At 45.3% G+C, this 20463-nt stretch overlaps 1 protein-coding gene and 1 long non-coding RNA gene across 3 annotated transcripts in view; one reads left to right on the plus strand and one right to left on the minus strand.

Annotated features, from left to right (window-relative positions):
• The window catches only part of RAPSN (receptor associated protein of the synapse), a 447427-nt gene that overhangs the window by 44751 nt on the left and 382213 nt on the right, over positions 1 to 20463 (minus strand). The window lies entirely within an intron of this gene.
• LOC138503422 (uncharacterized) overlaps positions 267 to 20463 on the plus strand; it is a 131529-nt gene continuing 111332 nt past the window's right edge. Inside the window, exon 1 of the long non-coding RNA XR_011279634.1 lies at positions 267 to 1196. This is a non-coding gene — a long non-coding RNA (uncharacterized lncRNA). The remainder of the gene's footprint in view (positions 1197 to 20463) is intronic.

The raw sequence follows: 20463 nt of genomic DNA on the forward strand, positions 1-20463 counted from the left end.
CCAGGAGACGAGATCGCTCTGGAGGCGATCCTGGCCCTTTTGTAGTGGTCTACTCCTCTCCGGCTTCCTGTTCCCCCCCCCCCCGGCGACCCCCTCCCCCTATAGCGCTCCACGTGTGCCCCCCAGCCACTTCCGGGCGTCCGCTTCCCTTCCGTCCCGCCCACCCCCTCCCCCCCTTGTGAGTGATAGTTCCCCCCCCCCTCCCCCCGCCCCCGCACACCGCCCGTGAAGGGGGGTGCCGCGTGGGGGGGGGGGGAGGGGGGAGAGGGGCGGAAGGTCTCTGGCCCGGCAACCCCCACTAAGGGGCGGCGCCTGCCATGCCGCGTCCCGCGCGCATTCGCCCGCCGGTGTTTCAAAACAGGTCATGCATTGCGCTCCACATGAAGGCACGCGCCTTCGCCGTTCTGCAATTGGCTCTTCTCTCCACAGTAGCCAAGCTCAATGCTCAATGAACGGCCCCAGCAACATATCGACCGTGTTCCTCTGGAATCATTACAGTCATTACCAATGCCGTAGCCTGTGACTCAAAAGTCCACCACTCACAGAACAATTTGGAACAATAGCTGATGTACCGGACTGCTGGGCAAGAACGCATAATGCAGGATCTCTGACAGAACCTCCCAATGGGGAAACTGGAAGCTCTCACGCTACTGCTCCAAACAGCACTCCCCCACATGAAATAAGCACTCCGTCACTATAGCGAAGATCGGAGTCCAACCACTGGACCCGCGGGCACCGCAACTCTGATGAGCCCCCGCTACAGTTGCAGGCACCGGCCCCTCAGTACTGCACCTAGGCGCTCCTTTACTCCGGTAGCCCTTGATGCAGGTAGAAGTGCCGGACCCACAGGACTGGACCCAGGAACCACGTTACTCGGTGGCCCCTGCAGCAGCCACAGGACTGGACCCAGGAACCACGATACTCCGGTGGCCCCCGCTACAGTCACAGAACGTTCCTCAGGCCCAAATCAATGCGTCGGCACAGGATCCTCTGCACTGGACCCAGGGGCTCTGCAATCTCGATGGCCCCCGCTGCAGTCAGCCGACATACAACATTCCAACGGACGACGGACAGGGCCCAGCGCCCTGCCGGGTGGGATATTCGAAATGGAGGGCAGTGTCTTCTACCACTCTGATGCCCCCTCCGCAGCAGCCCCGAACCTTGTCACCAGTGTAATAATGGGTGTTCGCACTCTGGTAAGTATTATTATGGTCTTTATTGTCTCCACGTAGAAGTTGGTAACATCGGAGAAAAGACAATGGGCTTCTCCCACCCAGCAGGCATTCATCAACTGACAACCTCCGAACACACGCACATCACCCAATTCCACACGAATACATTCCAACCTGCAAGACGCGCATGCATTCCATTCCATTTATCACCACTAGATACAACAGAGGGTTCAGCAGGCTCTGGCAGAATTTGAACTTTGAACATGCAGGCTGGCACCATGTCAGAGGAGAGCGCTTAACACATTGCTATCCTCCCAAATTCAATGTAAAAGTTCCATTGAAGAATGGGGCCTACAGATCACCGCCAGGAGGCCAGAGATCAACAGTGCAACACAATCTTGCATACAGTCTTCCCTACTGCCTCTTATACCTGATAGGCTACTTCACTGATTTCGCCTGCAAGGGTACCAGGTTCAAAACCTCTTTACACAATCTGATCGTGCAATGGAAGCTCGGAATGAATTGTCATTGTACAACACACAGACACACCCACAAAATTCCTGTAGCCTTGTAAATCTCTTCCTAGTGTCCATTGCAGAATCTAGCCTTAAAGGAAATTCTCAGTATCCATCACAGAGCCTTAACTACAGTACCTTGCTCCAAAGTTCATCCCAGGGCCCTTCCCGCTGTGTGTTCCAACATTATCCATCCCAGAATCATGTGTATCGCTGCCGTGTCCACCCACAGTCCTGTCCTACGTGTCTGCTTTGACGGGCCATCCCTGGGCCCTGCACTGTGTATCTCCTTGAGACCTAAAGCCCTCATCCTGCCACTGTCCCACGAGGCCTCTGTATTTTTCACTAGGATTGTAAGGCCTTCAGGGTCAGACTACACATCATGTTTTCTCTGTGCAAGTCTCCTCGCACGTGCCTGTGTAGGTTGCACTTGTTGGTAGCCATTTTGTTACCATAGGTGGTAGATCCTGCTAAACTCTGGAGGTGCTCCTACAAGGGACTAACGTATAAAAGTCATTACAGAGTTGTATGGCCAGACATTCTTCCTGTGATAGAGTACATGGGCACGTGGCATCATCATTGCTACCCTCTGCCTCTGAGAGCTAGAGCTGAAATTGCCACGACCATATAAAACCTTTTCTGAATAAAGCCTGGGATTAAATCCTCAATGGAATCCAGGAAGTAGCCTGCGAAAGTTTAATTTAATCACTCTGAAAAGAGACGTGATGAGTATGCAGTGCCCAGAAAATTCTTTGTACCAATCCAATTAGACGTGTGACCTTCACAGGCTCAGCGTCAAGGAGGTCTACAAAGACATTGCGTCCCCCCTGACCTTGGTCCTAAGCAAGACCTGCCTCAGCCTCCCTGTGGATGTAGCAAGGAGTTGTTTTCATTATAGCGAGGCTGGAAGTCAGAGTTGCTGATGAAGGAGCTGTGGTTGTGTTGATCCTGGAAGGTTTCTCTGTAGCCAGCAGCGCTAGCAGGGCAAGGAGAGTGCAGGAGCTTTGTCCATCCTTAGTGACCTTCGGGTAACAGTGTGTGACAAAGAAGTCATGTACTTCTTAACCGAATTCTGCGGCCTGGTTGACAAAGCCGGAGTCATGTCCACCCTAAACAGGCTGAGAGTCACAGTGGATAATGTATGAGACCTGGCCATCCAAATTAGGTTCAGATTGAGGGTGGGTGACGAAAGAGCCACGTTGATTCTAACCAGGAGCGAATAGGAGTGTTTTCCTCATTAAAAAGTCATCCAGGTTTGAGTTTTTATATCTTTAATTGGACTAACTGAAAAGTCACAGACTTTCTTCAACAGATGGCAACAAGCAAAGGTGAAAGGAAAGAAGACATTCTGAACGTATTACATCCAGGGCTGCCATTCTAGAAATACAGTGCTGTGAACCTCTAATCTAACAGTTGTAAAAACACACTACAGAACCGTTAGGGCAGTTAGACCTATTGCACTGTTTAAAAAGATGCTTGCGTATACAAAGTTAAAACACTCCAGTCATGTGTGCTTAAAAAAGGGACAGGGGGTTCTGGTGAATTTGAAAGCATTCACATTTCTGTTAATTGCTCAGAGTACATGTATTACAGTGAAACCTCTGAACCAAAAATGTACATTTTCAAATTCTGGTTGCTTGTTCTGAAGGACCAATACAGACTTACAGCAGTGGTTTTTAACACTTAATAATACTTTGCAAAAACACCTTACACTGCTGTGCATAGTGACCGGTCCGTTTTTTTGGGTATGGGCAAACACTAGGTGGCTTCTATGTCCTGGTGAGAGAGTATATTGACTAGCGCCCACATGAACCTCAGAGCTATCTTACAGTGCTCCCATGCTATGCTTCCTGGCAGGCTAAGCTACAAGGTTCACCATAGTGAGACATGTAACCCAGGTCCCTGTTCAAACCTCTGTTCTTTAGGGCGAGCACCTTCAAAAACCTCAGTTCCCATATACCTCTGTGCCTTATATTTGGGAGATCGGCCTATAACACTGGAACCAACAGGTCTTTTAGGCCATGTCCGTCCTGCGTGATAGTATGCCCGTGTAGGTTGTATTTTGCTTGCTTACATGCAATGAAGTGGGGTTTGTTTGCATATAAATTGAACCCCCTTAACAAAATATAAGCATCCAACAAATCTAGTGTGGTATCTGAACAGATGCGCATTTACAGTGGATCAAGAAGAAATGACCCCTGGATTGTACCCATGCAAAAGGAGGGGATGCAAATTGGGACAACACATCCCCACTGCAATACCAACACCACAGAACTGAACAATACAGATTCAAGAGACTTACAACTGCAAATCATCAAACATTGTGCACCTCAGCCAGTGCAGGAAAGTATGTAGGTGCAACCTACCAGGCACCGCACATACCACTTCAAACCATGAAACAGAAACACCAGTAGGATAACACTTCAAGCAGGAGGAACATAGACTAAAGATCCTGTCAGTTTTGGCATTGAATGGAGATCTCTCAAATACAGGACACAGATGAACATGACAGCTAATGTTTCTGAAAATGCTCAACACAAAGAACAGAGATTTTTACTGAGACGTGATTTTCATGTCTCACCCTGGTGATCTTTGTTCCTCAGCACCTCACCCATGGCTCACAACCTTGGGGTTCTCACTGACAAAGGCCTGAAAGTCTATAAGGTTATCAAGGCCACTGCCAACAGAGCCAGACTCAACCTGCTACACATTAGAAAGATCTGCTCACACCTCATGCACCACTCAACTAAAACACGTATTATCTACTATTGTGCTTGTCAAACTGGACTACTTCTCCAGCCCACTTCTTCATCTACCGATTCATACCTTTACCCCCCCTCAAAAAAACTCCTCACCTTTGCAACATACACCCTTTTCAACTTACCCAGATCCTCCCCCACCCCTACCTACCGTTGCCGCACCGGATGGCTCTCAAAAATCACTCTTTTAAATCCTGCTTCTTGTATATACATCTATCAAGTCTTTCCCCCTGCTAGCTCAATGAATGAATCTTACTATACAATTCCCTCTCTAAATCTCTGCTCCCCATCTCTTCACAGTCTATCATCTCCCACCCCAGTACCCCCTCCCACTTTCGTGCCTTTTCTCTACTTCCCACATTCCACTTGAATGCTTTCCCTCAAAGCCATCTGTTTAATGGAACTCTTCAAAACCATGCTCATACGCCACCTGATAGAAATGAAAGGAGCCCCCCCGCCCAAGTATCCCCACCCTCCTATCCAAACTAACTGCCCAACCCACCTCCGCTGCATTCTGCCCTCAGAATTGCTCTATCAAATTCTTAAACATGCAACTACTGGCCTCAGGCGCTCATTGTTAAAAATGTTGTAGAGTCTTCTAGTCCCTGGTTTATTCTCGTAGTCTTATCCTTTCACCATCAGATATACCACATTCAATCCGACAATGCTCATTACTTGAGGACTGTCTCTGCTCTTTGCTACTGCCTACTTTCTGAGTCATCTCTGCTTGTAATTACACCCTGTTCTTAAATATCTATAGACATTACGAACTCCCATCCTCCACATCGAGAGCGGAGCTATCCTAACTTTAAACTCTACACATCCCATGAATAATTGACTTGACTCTGCTTGTACCCGCCATTAGCACTAGTGCCGAGTCCGCCCTAGTGCTCTGTGCTTGGAGCTACCTACTGCATGCGACTAGTTTTGCACCTGTTCTCGTTATTTACATTTATACTGCATATGTATTTTTTTTTTACAAAAGCTAACCCATGCCGTGTTTCGCATTATGCGCTCAAGCTCATTTCAAGCTGCTGTGATCATGTGCATGTAACTAACATCCGACACACTGCTGAACCTAATTGCATTGTCTCTCCTACACTATGCTCGCACAAGGCACCCACTAAAAACTGTCTAGCCTGACCTCACCCACTCTGGCATATAGGTAGTTACCGGAATTACCTCTTTGCTTGCAGACACCAGCCTATTGTAACTGGTGTTTCGCACTGCAGGCACACCAGCATTTTATATCCGGATTGCGGACCCTAGTTGTTCAGCATCCTATGAGAACTAGCCTATCCCACTATACTGTTAGCTTAAACACATGCAAGCTAGATCACCTGAACCTTAGTCTTGGCAACTTGATCATAATGTTACACTCATTCTAGCCTACTGCATCTAGCCTACTGCATCTAACCTTTTGACTTGCATGTGAATACACTTTTTCTGACCTAGCCCATTTGGGACCAGCCTTCCGCATAGTATTCACCAAAGTCTTTTGTATTTAGACAAACTGTCCTACATGTACTTAGCCATCTTTTGCTGGCAACACTAACTCGTATGCATGAGCGTACTCTGACTAGCTTCCTGTGTTGCATCCTCTCCAGGGTTTTGTATTTACACAACTGTCCCATACATACCTAGCACATGAGAATTAGCCCATTCCTCTCTTGCGATACTCTATAAGATGACACACCAACATCCACCGGCCTCAACTCCAGCCATATATAGCCATGCTAGGCTGGTTAATGATCATCATGTTCCCATTCTGTATCATCCAGAATGACCTCCCCTGTACAGGAAGTATATTATGTCAGCTATAAAAATGGACTATCCAAACTAGCCTGCCCCCGGCACCACCCTATCCCCTGCCCCACTCCCTTCCTGCCCACCATGTCCCCCTTCTCACCTATCCCAGAACAGTCACATCCCACCAACTCCAATAATATTACTCATGGTGCAGAACCCACCTACCTAACGGAGCACCTACAGACCCATGATGTCTCAGTGGACCCCTAATACCATCCCATCCTGGGCAAACCCAGACACCACCGTCTAATATCTCGCACCTAGTATCGCCCCCAATGCCCCATACTAGCCATCAAAACACCCACGCGGTCACTGCCTAAAATCCAGCCACCCCAATACAAGCCCAAACCAGACAGCAACCAAGCACCCACCCAACCACCTTCTAAAACGCCCACGGCCGCAGCTACTCCCAATCAGGAACCCCCGTTTAGCTACCAAGGTGCCCTGATCAACGCCCGATCTCTAGGAGCTCACGCCATTGAAATACATGATCTCATCTCTGAACAAGAACTAGATTACCTAGTAGTCACCGAATCCTGGCTTCACCAAGCTTCATGGCCTCTGTTGTCGCTCGCCATTCCACCAGACTATACCAGTCTCAGGACTGATAGAACCCACTCTCATGGAGGCGGTGTAGCTATCATAGCTAAGACAACAATGCAATTAAGAGCATGTCCCATAGAAAACATTGCAGGGTATGAACTACTACTAGTAAAATGCTCTACCAATGAAAAAAACACAATCTTGTAGTGGTCTACAGATACCCTAACGCCAATAGCCTTCCTGAAGTCAACATTCCACTGTTATTAGCTCCACTTATCAAATCAAAAACCAAATGCATTATCCTTGGCGACATGAATCTAGGATTCAATGACATCCATGATCCCAAAGCAGAAGCTTTATACTCCTCACTTAAAGATATGAACTTCACACAACTGGTGAATGCTCCCACCCATATCAAAGGGAGAACACTAGATTGGATCCTCTCTCTCAATACGACCATAACCATTGATTCCATCTCTCCATTAGACTGGACCGATCACCACAACATTAAGTTCACTCTGAAGAACCAGGCCCTACCAAAATTCCTGTAACTAACACCTACGAAACTAATAATATGCATAAGCTTACACCTGATAACTTTGCCCCTATACTCAGTAAATCGCTAGACACCATATCAATTTCTATCGACAACCCCTGTACCCTTGCAGACTCCTACCATAAACCTCTCCACTAACGCGATGTGCCGATAAACGATGCTGTTTCTGGTTCAACGAAGACCTAGTAGACCTAAGGAGAACCATATGGGCTCTTGAACATACCCATAGAAGACATCCCACCACTGAGTCTGAAACTGCCTACCGATCAGCTAACAAAATCTACAAAACTGCCATCATCACCAATAAAGCCAATGCATACGATACTTGTATCAGTAACGCTGCATCGGATTCCAAAGAACTCGTCTCGATCTTGAGAGAACTGGAAACCCCCACCCCAGCCTCAGCCCCCACCAATTCCAGTAAAGAATGGTGTGCCACCATTCAAGATGCCCTAGCCGCTAAAATTGCCCTACTGCAAAACAAAATAATATCTAAAAGGCAACTACTAGCAGATAAATCAGCCACCGATAACCCACATACGAACTCCAACGAGTATACCAAGCAACCATTTTACTTCACCCCTGTCACCCAAGAACTAGTGCTCAACACCATTACTAAACTCAAAGCATCAAATTGTAAAGGAGACACCGTCCCAGCACATGTAGTCAAAGCATGCGCCCATACTCTCACACCCATCATAACCATTTTGTTAATACATTCTTCAATTCCAATTTGGTCTCAGCCAGCGTTAAAGAAGCCTGGGTCACCCTTCTCTTAAAAAGAAACCACATTAGAGCCCACTGCGCCCACAAACTACCGGCTAATAACAACAGTGCAATTTCTGCTCCAAATATTGGATAAAATAGCCTATACTCAAGTCCAAGCCCACCTGGAAAGTAATCAGCTTCTTGGAACCAGACAATCTAGTTTCAGACCCAACCATAGTACGGAAACGGCCCTTCTGGATTTGAAAATCCAGATGGATACCATCAGGGGCTCAGGTAAACTATGCATTCTCCTTCTGTTGGACTTATCTGCAGCGTTCGACCTTGTTGATCACAATAAACTGTGCTCCACCCTAGCTAATGATTTCGATTTCTCCAATGGTGCCACCATGTGGATGAAATCTTTTCTAGCCAAACAAACTTCCAGAGTTTCAATAGGTAAAGAAGCCGCAGACCCCATCCCAGTACCCATCGAAGTACCCCAAGGATCATGCCTTTCACCTTCTCTCTATAATGCATATACAAGACTGCTCTTCATGGCCTTAGACAACATGGGTGTCATCTACACTAACTTTGCAGATGACACCCAGATCCTTATACCACTCTCAGGTAATTACGCCCAAGACACATTGACCATCAACAAAATCTATTCCATAATACAAAACTGGATGGCCCTGAATAGTTTATGCCTCAATGATGAGAAAACAGAGATTCTTATCGTGGGCTCCCAAGTCAAAATAAGCTCTCTTCACCCGGATTACTCTGCCATTAACATTGACGGCACGGCAATACCTGTACTTAAGCAAGTTAAAACGCTAGGAGTTTACCTTGACGCTCATCTCACGATGTCCAAACATGTAAGCACACTTTCATCATCCACCTCCTACACCGCCAAACTAATTGCCCTAAGTCGTCATTTTCTGCATTACCCTGGCCAGAACATTGATCTTATCAAAACTCAACTATTGTAACATGTTGCTACTCGGAACCTCTAACATCAACCTCAACAAATTGCAACTAATACAAAATAAAGCATTAATGGCAGTATTAGGAATAAAAAAGTTCAATCATATCTCCAAGACAAGGAGAGACTCCCACTGGCTGCCCATCAAAGCCAGAATTATCTTTAAAACTCTACGTATCGCCTTCAAATGCCACTATAAAAAAGCACCCATGTACCTGAACAATGCCTTAGCCAAAAAAGATTCACCAGAGCGTTGAGATCTAACAACCACCTACTCATGGCAACTGCTCGCTGCAGAAATACCAGAGCTGGAGGTAGTAGTTTCCAATATCTAGCGCCTAAACATTGGAACTCCCTCCCGCTCACTATCAAAAAAGAGGAATCCTTCCGTGGTTTCAAGAAATTGCTATAAAATGGTGTGCAAATAATGCTATACATATTTTGCATAAAAAGTCTTTTTAATCACTCTGTATCTTTGATTACATCATGTATATTTTTGTATATATTTGCTCATGCTGTACATGTTTGAAATGTTGTCTCTTGTCAAACTTATTTACCAAGCTGTCTGTAACCTCGCCATGATACCCCAGGATCTGGGCGTGTAATAAATGTAATAAATAAAATAAATAAATAAATATATAAGCACAGCCGCCAAACTGCCCCTTAATAATATCCTTTTGACATCGATGTGTAAAGGAGGAGGTGTGGTCATCATAGCCAAGAATCACCTGGCTATCAGAGACATCTCCAACCAAGTATTCCACGCAGGTGAGCTGCTCGCCATCAAATTATCCCTCTACGACAGAGCCACACTAACCATTCATTTTATCTACAGACCACTTGGCCCCATGTTATAATTTGAGGAAGACAGTGCACTTTTCCTCTCACGCAACACTAGGCCTTCCTCCAGCATCATCCTCATGGGAGATGTAAACCTTGGCTTTAACAACCCTACCGATCACAATGCATTGGCCCAAGCCAAATCCATCGAAGAACTGGGCTTCAACCAACGCATCACATGTCCTACTCATGACAAAAGTTGCACGCTAGATTGGTTGGCTAATATTAACTGCAATACCAATATCATATCCAACACCCCGTGTCCTTGGTCTGACCATAATGTTATCTCATTCACTATCCCTAAAAATAATCAAACCTGCGCCATTCCGCAACTTGCACCAGCGTCCTTTTCAAGAAATGCTTGCAACTTCACTCCAGCAAACATGCTCCCGCTGCTGTAACCTATAAGGGACTACCAACACTCAGTTAGTGATCCTAATTCCATGGTAGAGCTATACAACCAAACTCTCCTACTAGATATCGGCAGGGTAGCTCCTATGAGTACATGCAAACTCAAACTGTTAGCCCACCTGAACACTTGGTATACCCCTAATCTCAAAACTTTATGGACTACCAAGCAAGCGGCCAACACTATGTGGAATAGTCTCCCTCAGTTGCCAACAAAGAACAATTCACCTCATCGGGCCAGATCCTATAAACAGGCCATCCTCCTAGCCAAAGGCGAAACCTATAACGAGCGAATAGGAAAGGCCAATTCTGGCCCAAGAGAGCTTTTTGCCATCCTGTAAGAACTCAAATCACAAGTTGCTCCCCCAGACAGCTGCCTTAAAGACATCACCTGGTGCTCCAATATTCAAAAGGCACTATTGGACAAAGTCTCCCAACTTGAAACGAAAATTGCGTAAAATAGAAAAAACTATTACTAACTGAGGCCACGATTCTCATGTAGGCGCAGTGAGCATGGTAAACACCATGCTTCATTGCACCTTTTCGTGACACCCTGGTACCATGCTTATTCTTAAGTGGTCCTGGGCGTCTGCGCAGTGTATGGCAAAAGAAGTGTTGTATACTATGTTCAATCTGTCATTTTAGCAGTTTACAAGCGGTTTCCATGTTCTCGGCAGCATTTTCGTTAAATAGCATGAAATTCGCAATTTAACAAAAGTGCTGGCAAAAAGACCCTCCTTCAAGTAAAAAGCACACACTTAAGTACTGATGTGAGAATGAGCTGTCTTCTGTCCCCTCTTCTCTACCAATCACTCCCCTGGCATGCAAGTACTAAACCCACATCACAATTTCTATTGCCCAAAAATATATGCGTATGACTGCAGGTGCTAACAATGGAATGCTTCACGTTACTAATCGCAGGGTCTTTGTTCACAGCGTAGTTCATGCTCCATTTAATATGTGTCCTATTGTGTACGGCCATGGCACTGTAGGTCAGCCAAGTCGACTCAACATAGGCCACAATTTGTGCGGGGCCCAGGTGGGGTTAGAGCCTGAACTGCTCAATGATATTGCAACACTTCATGCACCCAATGTATTTAAAAAATTAAAATGGAAACAAATATATATTTTAGATGTGTGATGAGGGAGCACGGTGCCCTTACCTGGTGCCACTCCTCAACAACAGCAAAACCTCAGAGAGTGGACCGCCACCAGAGGAGGTACCGTATTTGTATGACAATTCTTCACTGTTGCTAATGTGGAGGAGTGAACCAGAATGAGCATGCAAAGTAACAGTTTCCGAAATTGCTGGTTGCCAGGTTGGTTTCCAGTCAATCCTAGCAACCGACGCACAGGTTTATAAAGTGGCATCATGAGAATAGGTGTTAATTACCGAAAGTGTTGGTAAGTATTAATATGACAGTTTTGGTAATTAACACCTCATTCAGAATCAGACCCTACGACACCTCCTACTCCCTTACGACCTCCTCAATCCTCTAATCTCTTCGAATTCAGCTCAGTCTCTTTTTTAGAAGTCACTAAAATCCTCAAAGGGCTGAAACCATCCAGATGCCAAGGTGATATCTTCCCAGCGTCCTTCATAAAAGATTGTGTGGCAGAATTTGCCCCTTTCATCACATCACTCATTAACAACTCCTTCTCCTTGGGTAATATACCGACCAATCTAAAAGATGCATGGATACTTCCACTCCAAAAGAAGCCCACATTAGATCCTAATCCCCCCACAAACTACCGCCCTATCACAGCAATCCCCTTCCTACTTAGAATACTGGCTGTGGCAGCATACCTGTAAATACAAAATACAAAATTATCTCGAAAACAACAACCACTTTTCCCTGCACCAATCTGTATTACGCCCAGTTCACGGAATGGAATCAGCACTCCTGGATTTAAAAAATCCAAATGGATGAGATCATAGTCAACAGAAATCTGGCCCTCCCCCTTCTGCTCGACCCTTCTGCGGCTTTCTATTTAGTGGACCACAAAATCTTATGCCAACACCTCTCCTCAGCAGCTTACCTCTCCACAAATGCAACAGCCTGGATTGAGTCCTTCCTATCTAACCAAACAATGAGGGTATTCTCCAACTCAGCAGCTACCCGCCTCCCAGCCCCAGTCACTCGCGGAGTTACCCGTGGCTCCTGTGTCTCCCAACATTGGATAACATCTTACAAAGCCCCTCTATGACCTACTGGACAAGCTGGGTGTCTCCTACGCTAACTATGTGGATGACACCCAACTGCTTCTTCCCATCTTTGGCAATTACAATTCTGACACCAATGCACTGAGAAAATTATATCAAATCATCCAAGCCTGGATGGCTCAACATGGATTATGTTTAAACAACAAAAAAACGGAGCTGCTCCTTCTGGGACTCAAACACGACTAAATAAACTTAAAGACAACTACAAATATTTTGTCATAGACAGAAACGCCATCCCAGTCTCCAAAGAAGTAAAAACTCTAGGGGTCTATCTGGACTCCTTGCTCTCTTTTACGAGACGTGTAAATGCTATTGTGTCTGCGGTAGCATACACGTCTAAACTCATTCATGCTTGCAGACCCTTCCTGACCTCTGAGAGATGCATCACGATTGCCAGAGCACTCATTCTTTCTAGGATAGACTACTGCAATGCCCTCTTCGCAGGTTCGACCGTTCGCTACATCAGAAAACTCCAGATCATACAAAACATTGCTCTAAGAGCAGCATTGACCATTCCTAAAAAAGATCACATCTCTTCTGCCAGACAAAATGCCCACTGGCTGCCAGTTCAGTGCAGCTTCCCAGTGGTGGCGACGAAACACTGGGATGCACTCCTGCAATCTCCAAGGTCAAATGTATCCCTTTGGTCCTTCCGCAAAAGCCTCAAAGCATGGATATTCACGCAATTCAACATTAATCCCAGGATGCTACCACGTTATACCAAATATGCTAACCTGTCATGTATGTAAGTGATGTAACCAGCAACCAGCCACATGTGTAAGTAAAAGGACTGTCTGTTTGTATCATGTCTTTAATGTAACCAGCGCCCAGATGCCCTCGGGTTCGGCACACTCTACAAATGGCCAAATAATTAAATAAATACATTAATTATTGTGCCAGGCTTTTTTTTACCATTTTTGTTTGACCACTCTATTCCCGACAACATTCAACTTTATACACAGTCTATTCTTGATTAGGCCACTCTTGGCTCAGGCTTGGCAGTCCCAGAATGAGCATTCTGATGTTTGACCCGGAGTACAATGTAAAGAGATGCCTGGGCAAATAAGCCACCAAACTTCCAGGGATGCCCAAGCACGCTCTCAAGTCCCGCATTATTCCAACATTACATAGTGTACTAACTTACAATTTTCCAATTCTGCTTTGTATACACAACCAAATGAAAACACCACCTAAGGACATATCCTCCACTTCTCTTTTGTAAATCTACGGTTCACCTAGAAGTAATAACTTTCAACCATGCAAGCACAAACACATTCTTCCCTGCTGCATCCTTTCATCCCTTTGCTTATAGCATCCATTTCCTTCTTTCCCATCGTATCTTTGCCTTGCTCATTTTCTTTTCTCCAGCAGACCAAAGTCTGGATCGCCCTTGCAGGGGCACAGTACTCCACTTCACGGACAAGCCTGGATGTTTGCATTCCACATCTATGGTGAATTGGCACAAAAAACAAAAGAAACATTGGCAAAGTGGCTAGCAGATGAGTTTACATATTTGAGTGTTCTTTCATATGTTACTCATGAACTGCTCCACTATGTTATCAGCCCAGGCAAAAGTGGGGTGATCTTTTGATGATGAAACCCAAGGTAGTCATCAACAGAAATTAATTCACCTTTATTCAAAAGGAAGAGCATTGTCAGATCCTACAAAACCAGGAACTACATAAGCCTAGAAGATCTTATTGAGAGCTGAAATGAGGGCAGCAGGCACAGTTGGTGGTATCATGTTTAGCTCAAGATACTCAAAGTGCCCATCTATTGCCCTCAAGACATCGGTTCCTGTCCCCAGTGGCTCATGGATGTCTGTAGCCAACCTCTCCTAGATTCCTCTCCTCAGAAGAGGGCCACATTGACAGTGGTTCTGGGCTTTGTCAATTTGTGTCACTCTGACAGACTTGCCAATACTTGAGGTTGACTCACACCATTTTATTGAAGGTTGGGAACCACAATTTCTACCTCATGCAATATTTTGTGTCTGATCTCACTTTGGCCCTTGTGAGCCACATCTACCAGGATCTGTTTCAGATAACGGGATATAATGATGCTACTGTTTTTGTTAAAGTGGCTTCCTCGGGCAGTCAATAATTCAATTTCAGTTTCATCGCTTCCAACTCCAATGTTGAGACATGTTGAATGATGCAAACTTGCATGATACAGGTCCATCTTTGGGGTTTTACCAGTTTAATGGCCATTAAAGTGGTGTGGTCATTCCTGGGGGAAACAATAATGAAATCCAATGATGTGGAAATGGGCCTGGCATTATGAATGGCATATCGGATGAATTCCTGAGCCACTTTGCAACCACTTAAGTCGCTAGATAGAGGATGTTCAGAAAGGTCATCAGCAATGCTATTCTCCTTGCCAGGCCTTCAAAGGATTTTGAGTCTGTAGTCCCGCAAAAGCAAGCCTCATCGCTCTGTCCCAAGTGAAATACTGGCACATTGATAGCCGTAAATGGTGAGCAGCGTCTGACGATCTGTAACAATGGTGAAGAATTTCCCATGAAAGAATGTGATGCTCACATGCCCGGAAAACTGCCAGGATTTCCTTTTCTGCTGGAGAATATGCTTATTTGGCATCTGACACAGATGCCATAAGAAACTATATGGGTGATATCTACATCCCTTCCTGAGATCTTTTGTCTGCTGCAGCATATTTTCAGCTTGCAAACAATTTCTGGTGGAACTGCACCAATATGTCCAGAGTGCTCCATTACTTTTGCTGGTAAATCAGCTGTCAGTGAAGTCCTGTGCATGGCAACAATGTCATTGATAGACTGAAGTTTCTGCAGAGCTTATTTCACCAGTGCTGAAGATTTGCACCCATTGCGGGCCTGAGGTATCGAGCACATCAATGCAATGTTTTTTCACTTCTTCGGGCCTACACTCCGGACTTGTTCTGTGTGACTGAGACTTGGCTTTCCCCTCGACTGGCCCTGATTTGGTTAATATTTTACCCCCTGGATATTCTATTGTACATGTTGACCGCAATATTAAACACCATGGGGTTGGGGTGTAACGCTTATTTTCAAGGATAACCTCATTTGTACTCTTCTCCCATGGACAACTGCCATCGAGATGGAGTCCATGTTCGTCAGACATTCCGTGAACCCATCTTTTACGCTGTATATTTTGATTGTTTATCGCCCTCCTTCCTTAAGTCTATCTGCTTTTGAAAAAGCTATTTTTCTCATAATAACAGTCTTAGCCTTGTTGTGTAATCATTTAATTTATGTATTCTTGGAGACTTTAACTTTTGGACAGATTCCATGGATTGCACTTTGTCCAATTCATACTATTGTGTATGGATAGTCTGTTGTTACCACAACTGGTTACTAAACCTACGCAGGAAAAGGGAGACATCTTAGACTTCGTTTTTTTGCATCTCCAATACTTTGTAACATCTCGCCCATGCAGACCCCTACTTTGGAAAGATCATTATCTGATCCCCTTTACAATTACGTTACCTGATTCCATTACAAAGCCAATTCAACAACATATGCTGCTCAGTAAATGGAGCCAAGTAGAACGTTCAGTCCTTGCGAAGGTGATTACTTTGAACTACCAGTCCTCAGCCACCAGCCCTATACTACAGCATTTGCCTTTGACATGAATGATCTTACCATGTACAGAGACTGCCGAGGATTAAGCACCTCTTAAACACCTAGGGGGGGTGGGCAGGACGTAGGGAAAAAACATTAACAGTCGTATTATGCCTTGTAACATTCTTATTGTGCAAAGGGCCAAAGAGAAAAGTGGGAGGGAGGAGGAAGGGGACAGGGCTCTGGAGGGTGATGGTGATGAAGTGCAGGGGAGTGGGAGGGGCTCAGGAGGCTGGGCAAGTGCTGAGGGGGGCCAAAAGGGCAAGTGCAGGGGACATGGGAAAGGGAAAAGCATGATGGATGAGGTGGATCAGAATCAGGCTAGTTTGGGAAGGGTGCCCAGAGGCAAGTGTTGGTAGGGATGCTGTGGGGAGACTGGTCAAGGAGGGCCTGGCCCCTGTGAACCTCATAAGGGACCAGGCACAAGTCGCAGCTGCAGAAGGACATTTAGCAAGGGAGAGACGGAAGGAAGGAGGGGAGAAAAGGAAAATCTGGCTCAAGTCTGAGGGGGCAGGGAGGCTATTCCAGAGGGAGGCTCCTGCCAAAGAAAGAATCTACCTCACACTCGCTACTTGGAGAAGCATTTGACTTGCAGAGAGTTAGAGCTAGAGGACCGAAGAACTCTATCAGGGAAGTATTTATGGAGAGAAAGCTGGATGTAGAGAGGCCTGAGGCCCCAGACAGCTTTGTGGATCATGCAAAGGGTCTTGAACTTGATCCTTGCGGTCACTAGGAGCCAATGGAGATATTTTAGGGCTGGAGAGATGCAGTCCCTGGGCTTGAGGCCAAGGATAAGTCTTGCAGCCCTATTCTGGATTAGTTGAAGAGGTCGAAGGAAAGAGAGAGGCAGATTGAGTAAGAGGCTGTTGCAGTAATCAACCCTGGAGAGGACCAGTGCCCTGGAGATGTTGAGCTCTGGGGGAAGGTGAGAAAAGGGAGAATGCCTCTTAGGAGGTGTATCTGTATTTGTGTTTTATACATTTTTTTTAAATGGCGGAGTGTTGTGCAGTATGTTCTTGTGTTAGGACATTGGCAGTGGTGTCTCTGCAATCTTTCTACAGCTACCATTAATTCCTGGGAGAATCTTGGAGGCGTACTTAGAACATTCAAAAGCACCGTTCCACAGCGGAGCAGTGCGGAGTGTTCTGTAGAGTCTTCTCGTGTTCTGTGGTTTGGTGGTGGCAGGGCGGTGTCCTGGGAGCACCTCGAATTGGACTACATCGGGTCCTCCCACCCGCATTCATAAACGTCCCATTTCCTTCCAGCGTATGCAGTAGGTGACTGTGCGCTCATATTACATTGTACATCTCTGAACTGAGCAAGGCCATTTAATGTGGGATTTTGATAATAAGCTCCAAAGTGGGATAAAGCGGTCAGCCGCGCACGCAGGGCCCCCTGTGTGTCAGGGGTACGTGATTCAATCCCCCCCTCTTTTCCTTCTCCTTGACTCGTTCACTAAAAACGTCAAGTGGTGGGTGAGCTGTTTTACAACAACCGATTTTAATTATGCCGGAGAAAGCACCCCCAAACCTAGAAATTATAATTCAAGAAAAAAAAACATATGAGAAACTAACGGATATAAGCGCGCCCTGACGCAGAAGGCATGTGGCCTAATCGTGGAAGAGCCACCTGAAATTATGAATGGTAATATGTCCCCTGATTTAGCTGATAATCCCCTGCTCAAAACAAAGAAAATCTCTGTGTACTTCGCTAAAAACCAGGATGCTATTGAGCATTTGAAGAATGCAGAGCCTAGCCAGATTACGGTACAAGTGCATGAGGAGCAAGCTGCGAATAAATCTGATCTCCAATCTTCATCTTCTTTTGGCGGAATGGACAACAATTCCCTGCTTGAATTGTGTTATCAAGTGATTAATTCTTTGCATCCTGTTGTGGAGGTAGACAGCGGCACTAATAACTGTGATTAAGTATTGGCCTTTGCTGTGTCACCAAATCTGTCTGATGTCTCTCATCACTGAAATCCTGTCATTGGTCCTTTGACACAACATCTTTTGGCATCTCCAAATATGTCTATGGATGTTACACCACTGTTTTTGCAGACGCACATCTTAGGCTCCAATAATCATAACAACAGTCAGCACAACGCATCGAATTCTATGACAGAGACCATTAATGATGTACTGCATTTCGCAAAATTAAATTTTTACTGAAACTATGTGGGCTTCTCCACCAGGAAGAGACAAGACAGGGCATTATTGTTGGTACACTTCTTGTAGGGATGCACCCTAAGAGTAACACAGAGATGGCGAACATACCTGTGGAGGGGGAAGGTGGTACAGCTGAGGTCAAGCCTATAATGATTGAATCTCAGGAGGTGGGTGTTACCATCGGCCCAGCTGATGCCGCTCTACTATCCCCTTTCAACTACCCCACTGGTAAGGAAAGGCACTTAAAAACACACCAGTCAGTACGGTTTAAAGTTCCTAATAATCCGCCAGTTTGACCAATTTGTTTGGATACTCAGTCTTTAAATTCCACAGTTGCTTCCTCTGCTGAGGCTCCTCCCCAGTCGAGGAAAGCAAAGAAGAAGGAAATGTGGCAGGAAAAACGCCTGCAACAAAGTGTGGGAACTTTAACTAGTTACCTTTTAAAAGACAATAACATCTGTCAAGCCACTCTGCGAAATGAAGAAGTATCGATTTGCACTACAACTGAGCATTGTAAACCGACTGCTTCTAGCGGTACAGTATCTGACCATATAAACCTGTCTATAAATGCGCATCAACAAGATATGGGGAGTTTGAGACAAGTGGTACCTCCATCCCGCAACCTGGTACCAGACAGCCGGATAGTAACTATTACTCAAGTGTTGTCTGCTGCCAGGAAGAACGTAATTAATTGCCTGGTTTTGTTGAAGTTAATTGTGAAGGTTCCTTCACTCTGTATCCTCAATTCCAATGATACTGATTTTGTACAACCTTTGGGCCTGAATTACGATGATATGACAAGAATTCATTGTTCTTTACCATCTACTGAATCTTTGATACGGGCTCAAACAGATTCATTGGAATTTCTTGAATACAAGTTGGATATTCTTCCGGCGCTGAAGAACAGGCCCAAAGTTTGTGATCATTGTAAAAAGTGTTCTAAAAAGGTTAAACAGCCACCTGTGTTGCCAATGAAAGCATGTGTGCTCCAAGCTTTGATAATATTCAGGGATATAATTGGTTAAAGAGTGTTATGCCAGGTGCCGTGCTATCCCGCAATTGAATTAATATAATTTTGTGGAATATGCGGGGACCCTTTCCATATGTCCATATGGACGATGATAGGATATATACCAGGTCCCTGCTAAGAAGGGACCAAAAGGGTGCCCCTCTCGTGGGTTCTTAATAGGGGTCAGACACGACATTCCCTCCACATTAATTAAGCCGATGGATGTGGGGAGAAACGTCCTGGTGGTGGAAGTAGGGTTGCTAAAGGAGGGTACTCGTAAAAGAGTGTTGATCGTGTGCTTATATGATCTTCCGGGGATGGATAAAACAGACTATCTTGGAGCACATAGACAACCTGATTGTGTCTTGGGTGGATGATCTGGATTCTGATATAGTTCTTTCGGGAGGTGATCTGAATGCAAGATGTGGCGAATCCTTCTCTAGGGTGAATTTCCCCCATATATTGACTAAGAATAATTTGATATTGAAAGAATCTAACATCCAGTGTTGTGAGTGTCTCCACTTTTTAACAGAGTGGGAACTTATGCCCTTGAATGGTCGTCTACCAAATGACATTCCTGGTAAGCCGGCTTGGATTGTGAGTAAGAAACGTGGAACCTTGGACTGTTTCTACGGGAATGGCCCTCTTATAGAATGTGTGTCATCTATGAGTGTAGTTTCAACCCAGTACAGTGATCACAGCCTTCTGAAACTTCATCTAAAAGGAATAGGTGGGGAGTTTAGGGAAAGAGGACTGGGGGACCTGGAGGTAAATTAGGGAGGAAATTGTATCCGCTGGTCCACAGGTAACATCAGGAAGGCATGTAAGAAACAGGCTTGTATTCTAGATGACGGTCCAAATTATCTGGTTAAAAACACCACACAAGATATTAAAGCATGGGTCTTGGAAATAACAAGTAGAGTGGGAGTACTAAAGGAAAGGCCACACATTTCGGCTGAGAATAAAAAGTCTGCACCATTTGATATGGAGGTGCAAGTGGTCAAGTACAAGTTACTTAGAAAGGTGCGGCTTCTAAAACGGTGCTCATATTCCGAGCAGAGGGCCTCAGTAAATATCAAGAAAGCCAAGAACTCTTGTTGAAACTGGTACAAAAAAGAATCAAAGAAACAGTACAATTATAAATGAAACAG

The sequence above is a fragment of the Ambystoma mexicanum genome, chromosome 11, assembly GCF_040938575.1.
Source record: "Ambystoma mexicanum isolate Mex_15411 chromosome 11, UKY_AmexF1_1, whole genome shotgun sequence".
Taxonomy (NCBI): Eukaryota; Metazoa; Chordata; class Amphibia; order Caudata; family Ambystomatidae; genus Ambystoma; species Ambystoma mexicanum.